Here is a 9,831-nt window from a genome sequence, read left to right as displayed (position 1 = left end):
CACCATAGGACTGCCAGGGAAGTCCCATAACTTCATTTTTAAGCACTGCTGGAAGACGCAAATATTCTCTTAGATCCCTGAGAAATTCCCCGACAACTCACACCACCCTTTAAGTGCGTCATACCCTCTATTTGTTGCACTTTGCATCTCCACACAAACCGATGCTATGGGACCATTGCCAAATCCCGCGGTGGCTAGGATGCTGTGTGATTTAGAGCGGAGTGGGGAAGGAGTGGAGTGTGGTAACCTGAAGGATCAAACTATCTTGACATGGACAGAATAAAGGGACAAAAGGTGATTCAATAGGTAATCCCACTAGCAGACTATAAGCTTAAAAAAATAAAAAACAGGAGGCCCTGTGAGTTATAAAGAAAGCTGAGCGCTGAAGAATTGATGCCTTTGAACTGTGGTGCTGGAGAAGACTCTTCAGAGTCCCTTGGACGGCAAGGAGATACAATCAGTCCATCCTAAAGGAAATCAGTCCTGAATATTCACTGGAAGGACAGATGTTGAAGCTGAAACTCCAATACTCTGGCCACCTGATGGGAAGAGCTAACTCATTTGAAAAGACCCCGATGCTGGGAAAGATTGAAGGCGGGAGGAGAAGGGGACAACAGAGGACAAGATGACTGGATGGCATCACCAGCTCGATGGACATGAGTTTGAGTGAACTCCGGGAGATGGTGATGGACAGGGAGGCCTGGCGTGCTGCAGTCCATGAGGTTGCAAAGAGTCGGACATGATTGAGCAACTGAACTGAACTGTGAGTTATCGATAACTCAAGAAAACAGGTTTGCTTCACCACAAAACCAAGCAGGCTTGCTTAGCGACAAAAGCCCATGAGAGAGCATGGGACCGGCCCCCAAACAATAAAATAAACCGTGGTGGCATGAGACCCACATCTTGTCCAGGGCACTCAGTAAGTTAACGGTCCCTAGGACATGCTCTCTGCACACCTAAAAAGCAAAAGTTTGCGGACCTAGCTTGACCTTGCAGGGACAAGAAAACTCTCCTGCTCAACCTGGAGGAGGAGCTGATGGTGGAGACATGGCATCTACTCAAGAATGAGGGAAAAGGTGTTCTTCTCGCCCTCCCCACTTTTGATTCTAAAACTTGCAGCCAGGTAAGTTCTCAGGGTGCAGCATTTCTTGCCTGCCTGCTTGTAAGCCTCAGAAGCATCCTCTTCTAATAAACCACTTTGCGGTCACCGAATTCTTTTCTGTGCTGACATAAAGGACTCTGGGACCGGAGCTCCTCGGAGTCCCCCTGAAATGATACCAACTGCTCTCAGTCTTGCTCTCTTCCCATTGGGCTTAGAGGTGATGAATTTTCACAGCCTCTTGAGACGTTTTTATAGCAAGAGTTGCCGATGCTTCTTGTCTTCCAGGCTCTTTCTAGGGCCTCTCTTGCTATCTGCCCAGCGATGGCTGGGTGACCTGTCTTGCACGTTTATGCCATTTTTTAGCACGGGGTCGCCTTACTGAAGCTGTCCTGCAACAGCTTCTTGCATAGGCACGTGCTGCATGGCAAGGAGATGACAGAGAGACCGCGACAGAAAATGGCAGCTCTGGCCCCCGAGAAGAGGCGACGCCAAAGGTGTCCAGGTAGAAACAGACCCAACCCAGTGGAAGGAAGATGCTCTGTGGAGCAAACAAGTATTTCCAACCTCATTCTACACTCATTGTGTCCATACCGTCATCACGCCCAAGTGATGGAATGTCTTAGGAAGCATCGAACAGGGAACAAAAATAGCATTCTGTCCACGGCATCTCAAAATTCTGGTTTTCAAGACCATTTTTTCCCCATCGAAACACAGGGCTTGTGCGATCTTAGATCCCCGACCAGGAATTGAAGCTGGTCTGCGGCAGAGAAAGCACTCAGTTCTAACCATCGGACGGCCAGGGAAGTCCCCTCCAAGGTCCGAATCAGGAATGGAACCTGGGCCATGGCAGAGAACGTGCTGAGTTCTAACCACTGGACCGTCGGGGAAGTTCCCTCAAGATCATTTCTGAGACCCCAATTTATATGAACATCTTCGAGTATCAGCAGTTTTTTAAAAAAATTATTTTATACTAGAGTGTAGTTGATTAACAATGTTGTGTTAGTTTCAGGTAACAGCAAAGACATTCGGTTATACATGCACAATGATTGCATCTACTATTTTTCAAATTCTTCTCCTGGTGGGAATAGTACAGTCACTATGGAGAACAGTGTGGAGATTCCTCAAAAAACTGGAAATAGAACTGCCATATGATCCAGCAATCGCACTCCTGGGCGTACACACTGAGGAAACCAGAATTGAAAGAGACACATGTACTCCAGTGTTCATCGCAGCACTGTTTATAATAGCCAGGACATGGAAGCAACCTAGATGTCCATCTGCAGATGAATGGATAAGAAAGCTTTGGTACATATACACAATGGAGTATTTTTCAGCCATCAAAAAGAATGCATTTGAATCAGTTCTAATGAGGTGGATGAAACTGGAGCCAATTATACAGAGTGAAGTAAGCCAGAAAGAAGAACATCAATACAGTATACTAACGCATATATATGGAATTTAGAAAGATGGTAACCTGAACCCTGTATACGAGACTGCAAAAGAGACATAGGCATATAGAACAGTCTTTGGGACTCTGTGGGAGAGGGTGAAGGTGGGATGATTGGGGAGAACGGCCTTGTAGCATGTATATTATCATATGTGAAATGAATCACCAGTCCAGGTTCGACGCATGATACAGGATGCTTGGGGCTGGTGCACGGGGATGACCTGGAGGGAGGATATGGGGAAGAGGGAGGTGGGAGGGGGGTTCAAGAAAGGGAACACACGTACACCCGGGCCGGATTCGTGTCAATGTATGGCAAAACCAACCAATATATTAATGTAAGGTAATTTGCCTCCAATAAAATAAATTAAAAAAAACAAAAGAAACCTGTAAAAAAAAAAAAAAGAATATTGAGCAGAGTTCCCTGTGCTAGATACTATGTCCTTGTTGATTATCTATTTTAAATATAGCATTGTTGTACCAGTAATTCTATTCACCATATCTGAAGCCAAGGAGACCTGCCTAATGGCTTAAAAAAAAGAAAATGAAGCGTTGAGCTTTTGACAAGAGATAAAACTAGGAGAAATTTTTGTTCACAATCTGGGACACACAGTATGAACACAGAAACAGACATGCACCTTTTAAATGGTCAGTTCAGTTCAGTTCAGTCGCTGAGTCATGTCCGACTCTTTGCAACCCCAAGGACTGCACCACGTCAGGCCTCCCTGTCCATCACCAACTCCTGGAGTTCACTCAGACTCAAGTCCATCGAGTCGGTGATGCCATCCAGCCATCTCATCCTCTGTCATCCCCTTCTCCTCCCGCCTTCAATCCTTCCCAGCATCAGGGTCTTTTCCAATGAGTCCATTCTTCACAACAGGTGGCGAAAGTGTTGGAGTTTCAGTTTCAGCATCAGTCCTTCCAGTGAATATTCAGAACTAATTTCCTTTAGGATGGACTGGTTGGATCTCCTTGCCATTGAAGGGACTCTCAAGAGTCTTCTCCAAAACCACAGTTCAAAAGCATCAATTCTTCTGTGCTTAGCTTTCTTTATAGTCCAATTCCCACATCCATTCACGACCACTGGAAAAACCATAGCCTTGACTAGACAGACCTTTGTTGGCAAAGTAACGTCTCTGCTTTACAAGTGGGTTAAATAAAACAATTCTGGGTGTTGGAAGAACCTTCTAACTGTGTTACGTTTTCTTTTCCTTTCCCTGGGAATAGTTATTTTCACTTGTGGAGCGACTGTTTCCTCGAGGCTGTAATTGAAGGGTATGAAGCTACATAACTCTAAGCCTTTCCCTGCATTGCTGATATTGAATTGACATTTGCAGGGAATAAAAGTCTTAGTACTTTTAGTCAGAAAACTGACACTTTCAGACATTTCTTAGGAAGGTCCTGCAAATATGTGTGTAACTGCAGGTCAAGCTGGTGCTGAAGACAACTTTCAGCCTTGGGTGGAAACACAGGATTTAAGAGAAACTGCATTCAGAAACAGTAGCTTCATCACAGTGCAGCCGGCTGAACCATCAGGTTGGCCAAGAAGCTCATTCCAGTTTTGTGGCAGCATCGTGTGGAAAAAACCCAAATGAACTTCTTGGCCAAGGCAACCGTTTCCTCTCTCATTAAACTAACACTTTGGGTCTTGGCTTCTATTGCATTATTTAACAAAAAAGTAGCACATGTCTGAATCCGCTGATGGTTCTCCTTACAAAGTTTTTTACTGGGAAGTGAGGATGGCTGGAAGAAAGGCTAATTATTTTCCTCATGTGCTGTATCCATCAGAATGACAGCAACATTTTGACTTTACATAATCCTTCCTTGCTTCTAGAATGTATCTCTTTGGTCCTCCTTTGATCTTTATTGTTTTTTTTTTAACTGACATTTATTTAGTTATTTTTACTGCACTTGGCTTCTTCTGGGATCTCAGTTCCTGAACCGGGTATTGAGCCCGGGTCCCCTGCAGTGGAGGCACACCAGTGAATCCACTGCTGGAACACAGGGGAATTCTTCCTCCATCTGTTCTCTGTCCTTACTTTTATTGAAACAAAACTGGATCCCTCCTTGTCTCTAAGGCCCCTCAGATCAGCCCTTTCGGAAGCATATTTCTAGTCCCTAGCCTGCTACAAAGATTCGGTAAATGGTGAGACAGTGGAATGTTAGTCACTTCATTCATATCCAACTCTTTTGAGACCCCATGGACTGTAGCCCTCCAGGCTCCTCTGTCCATGGTATTCTCCAGGCAAGAATACTGGAGTGGGTTGCCATTTCCTTCTCCAATATAGATAGATACAGATATATAAACAGAATCACTTTGCAATACAGCAGAAATTAAACCAACATTGCAATGCAATGATTTTTCAATGAAGAAAAGCAAGCTAGAAAAAAAAATGCTCTAAATTATCACACAAGGTTTATAACATTTTATTCCCAACCGCGTTTACTTGTGGATTTTTTTTTTTTTTGGAAGCCATTGTGTTGGAGCTACACTGTCTCTGACTTCTGCAAAGAGACATGACAAATTGCTGCTACTAGTCAAGGCTATGGTTTTTCCTGTGGTCATGTATGGATATGAGAGTTGGACTGTGAAGAAAGCTGATCGCAGAAGAATTGATGCTTTTGAACTGCGGTGCTGGAGAAGACTGTTGAGAGTCCCTTGGGCTGCATGGAGATCCAACCAGTCCATTCTAAAGGCGACCAATCCTGGGTGTTCATTGGAAGGACTGATGCTAAAGCTGAAACTGCAATACTTTGGCCACCTCATGCGACGAGTTGACTGACTGGAAAAGACTCTGATGCTGGGAGGGATTGGGGGCGGGAAAGGGGGGCGACAGAGAATGAGATGGCTGGATGGCATCACCAACTCGATGGACATGAGTTTGAGTGAACTCCGGGAGTTGGTGATGGACAGGGAGGCCTGGCGTGCTGTGATTCATGGGGTCGCAGAGAGTCGGACACAACTGAGCAACTGAACTGAACTGAACATTTGTCATCCCCAGCCCAACCAGCTTGGCTGAAAATGTGACGGCAGCTTTCTAAATTCTCTGCGACTTCCCAGGATCGCCAGCCTTCGAGGATGAGGTCTGAAGGCTGGGAAGAGAAGGGGGACCGTGGCTGAGTTCTACTGTCTGGGTGGATGGACGGCAGAGGACCGCACCCTCGCACGTTCAGAAATACTGTCGCCAGGGCACTGCTGCATAATTGTCTCTGCTCAGCTCCCAGTGTTTTCTTCCTTTGTCTGGGAACTGCTCTCCCTCCCGTTTATTCTCGGAAGCTGAGAATAATTAAAAAGCCGTTAGTGCTCTCTGTCTGCGATGACACTACAGAAATTAAATCCCAGCCGTGTTGAAAAGCACCAATCTGACCTAGCCCTTCCAGAGTGGCGCTGGAGATACAGTGCAAACTTCATTTGCATGAATGGGTCTCCTTCCAGGGTTGTTCATTCGAAACCCAAGGATTCGGATGTAAATCGCAAAAACATATGATTTAGGATTACTGTGACACCTTCAGGTTCTGCTCCGTCTGAGGAAGCTAATATGTTTAACATATTAATGGGTAAAGAACAGCATTTTGTAAAGGATCTTTGAGAGTAGGGGATGCTTTACTGGTATTTCAGAAGTTGAATAGATGACTTTTTTGGTATGATTTGGTGGGAGGTAGGTCCTTAATTGTTATACAGAATTTCTGTCAGTGCTTATCTAGACAAAGAAGATTTGAAACATTGTTTTAATTGGAGTATAGTATAGTTGATTTACAGTGTTGTGTTAGTTTCTGCTGCAAGGCAAAGTGAATCAGTTGCACTATGCTAGTCGCTCAGTGGTGTCTGACTCTTTGCGACCCCACAGACTGTAGCCCGCCAGGCTCCCCGGTCCCTGGGACTCTCCAGGCAAGAATGCTGAAGTGGGTAGCCATTCCCTTCTCCAGACGATCTTCTGACTCAGGGACTGAACTTGGGTCTCCTGTATCGCATGCAGATTGTTTACTAACTGAGCCACCAGGGAAGCCCCAGGTATCACGTGAATCAGCTCTGCTGCTGCTGCTGCTAAGTCACTTCCGTCGTGTCCGACTCTATGCGACCCCATAGACGGCAGCCCATCAGGCTCCCCCGTCCCTGGGATTCTCCAGGCAAGAACACTGGAGTGGGTTGCCATTTCCTTCTCCAATGTGTGAAAGTGAAAAGGGAATACACATATCCCCTTTTCTACATCTCCTTCCCATTGAGCTTACCACAGAGCATTCAGTAGAGTTCCGTGTGCCAGACAGCCGGTTCTCAACAGCTACTTATTTTATACAGAGTGTGAGTAGTGTATCTGTGTCAATCCCAACGTCCCAATCCATTCCAGGTCCCCTTCCCCACTGGTCTACACTTATTCTCTGTGTCGGGGTCTCTGTTTCTGCTTTGCAAATGAGATTGTCTACCCCAATTTTTCCAGATTCCAGACTATACGTGTTGATATAGAGAAACAGGAAATTTTTTTTTTTTTTTTTGGTTTTGAAGTAGAAAAAGTTGAGGTCTGAATGATCTGAATTCGGGACAATGATAGTCTATAAAGACATTAAACAGAGCCCAAGGGCTGGAACTTCCTTGGTGCTCCAGTGGTTAAGACTCTGGGCTTCCACTGCAGGGGGCAGGGGTTCAATGCCTGGTTGAGCACCTGAGATTCCACAAGCCATGCTGCATGGCCATAACATTTAAAAAAAAAAAAATAGGATCCAAGAGAGCTTCTCATAAACACATATCTAGTCTCCACCTCTCTCAGTTCCCGTCCTGAGTGGCAAAGACTCAAGAATTCGACAAGAAATCATTTCTGCTGGATTGAACACGAGGTCTCAGAGATACAAGGGCAGAGCTGCAATAAACATGGTGTCGAGGGAGCGGTAAGCCCAGCACTGCACAGGGCTCTGTGATGCTTTAGTCGCTAAGTCATGTCTGACTCTTTGCGACCCCACGGACTGTAGCCCGCCAGGCTCCTCTGTCCGTGGGGTTTTTCCAGGCAAGATTAAGGGAGTGGGTTGCCATTTCCTTCTCCAAAGGGCTCAGTGAGGAGGCAGGTAATCAACCCAGAAGATGGCAAGAGGGAAGGCTCCCTGGAAGGCTACGGAGAGGCGTTGAGGATGAGGAAGAATTACACAGGATTAAAAAAAGGTTGGGGACGGGAGGAGAAGGGGACGACCGAGAATGAGATGGCTGGATGGCATCACCGACTCTGTGGACATGAGTTTGAGTGAACTCCGGGATTTGGTGATGGACAGGGAGCCCTGGCGTGCTGTGATTCATGGGGTCGCGGAGAGTCGGACACGACTGAGCGACTGAACTGAACTGAAAAAAAGAAAGTCGGGGGAAATGTCTTTCCCAAGAAGCACAGCAAGTGCAAACGGTCAGAGGTGGATAACTGTATAGAAATTTGATAGCAACCCATTGGCTTCCCAGTCGGTGCAGTGGTTAAGAATCTTGTCTTCCAATGCAGGAGACGTAAGTGACAAGGGTTTGATCCCTGAGTCGGGAAGATGCCCTGGAGGAGGAAATGGTAACCCACTCCAGTATTCCTGCCTGGAGAATCCCATGGACAGAGGGGCCTGGCAGGCTACAGTCCATGGGATCGCCAAGAGTCAGACACGACTGAAAAGACTTAGCTCACAAAAGAAGGAACACGGATGAGTCAGTTCTGATGAGGGGGGTGAACCTAGGGCCTATTTTACAGAGTTACTTCACTCGTACTTATCTTACTTCAGATAAGGAGAAAGACAAATATGTTAATGCATATATATATATATAAGTGGAATTTAGAAAGATGGGACTGGCAGGGCAGCAGTGGAGATGCAGATGTAGAGCCCGGATTCATGTTCCCAGAACGGGAACTAGAGGGCAGGAGGGACTGAGATGGTACCACTGAAACACACGCAGCGCCAGGTGTCGAATGATTACGTCAGTTCTGCATTGCTGAACTTTGCCCTCTGATATTGGAACACATACTTAAATACATGTAGCTGTGTTATTTTTAAAAAAGAAGCAAATAGAGAAACAGGAAAAGAATATTTGAGTTGTCTAAGACCGTAAAATCTTGACGTATACAAACTTCAGACTATATGACATCTTTCGGAGAATGCCAAACATCACAACAGCTGCTAGTATTAGCAGAAACGTATAGAAGAACAAGAGATGGAACACATGGTAATACGCTCTCTTAAAGACGTAAGAGAGAAAGAAGATACTGATTAAAAACAAAACGTTCTCCTTTGCGTCCAAGGCAACTTTAAAAACTCTTTCGGTTCTCAACAATCTTGCCATCACTTAGTAGAGGATAACCTTCAAAGTGAATGGAGCTTGCTGCTGCCGCTGCTGCTAAGTCACTTCAGTCGTGTCCGACTCTGTGTGACCCCATTGACGGAAGCCCACCAGGCTCCCCCGTCCCTGGGATTCTCCAGGCAAGAACACTGGAGTGGGTTGCCATTTCCTTCTCCAATGTGTGAAAGTGAAAAGTGAAAGTGAAGTCGCTCAGTCACGTCTGACTCATAGCGACCTCATGGACTGCAGCCTACCAGGCTCCCCCGTCCATGGGATTTTCCAGGCATGAGTACTGGAGTGGCTTGCCGTTGCCTTGTTACGCCCCTAAAATTAAAGGCATGAGAAATCTAACCCTCTTCTACCGTGAAGTCAGATTCACAAACATTGTCAGCCCTGTCCTTAGAACATCACTGATTCTTTCTCCTGGAACTTTCACACAGATGAGCATGTTTTCTACCTAAGATGTTGCTGCGTATTACAAAAAAGGACACCTTGCTCTTTGAATCTGACATAGTCAGGGAAAACAAAACTAGGATCTTGTGATAATGGGATTTTTCTTTTTTTATCCAGTTCGGTCTCCTGTACAGGGTGATCCCTGGACGTGTCTCAGTTTATACAGGCAGCTTCTCGCAAGTCTCCTTAGTTAACAGATATCTGTATTCTGCAATGGTGGAGACGGTCTTCCCTGGTGGCTCAGTAGTAAATAACCCGTCTGACAATACAGCAGACGTGGGTTCTGTTCCTGAGTTGGGATGATCCCCTGGAGAAGGGAAGGGCAACCCACCCCAGTATTCTTGCCCGGGACATCCTATGGACAGAGGAGCCTGGGGGGGGGCCAGTTCATGGTGACGCAAAGAGTTGGACGTGACCGGGTGATTAAACGCAAAGACCGCAAATGTTGGATATATGATCCTATGCATCCTCCAAAACCCACAGAACGGTACAATCCAAAAAAAAAAAAAGAACAGAAATTAAACTAGAAGGTTTCGCTAATCA

This window comes from Moschus berezovskii, chromosome X (assembly GCF_049115385.1).
Source record: "Moschus berezovskii isolate FMDL1 chromosome X, NW_MosBer_1.0, whole genome shotgun sequence".
Classification (NCBI taxonomy): domain Eukaryota; kingdom Metazoa; phylum Chordata; class Mammalia; order Artiodactyla; family Moschidae; genus Moschus; species Moschus berezovskii.
The sequence above is the reverse complement of the archived record's forward strand: the minus strand, read 5'-3'. Positions refer to the sequence as shown.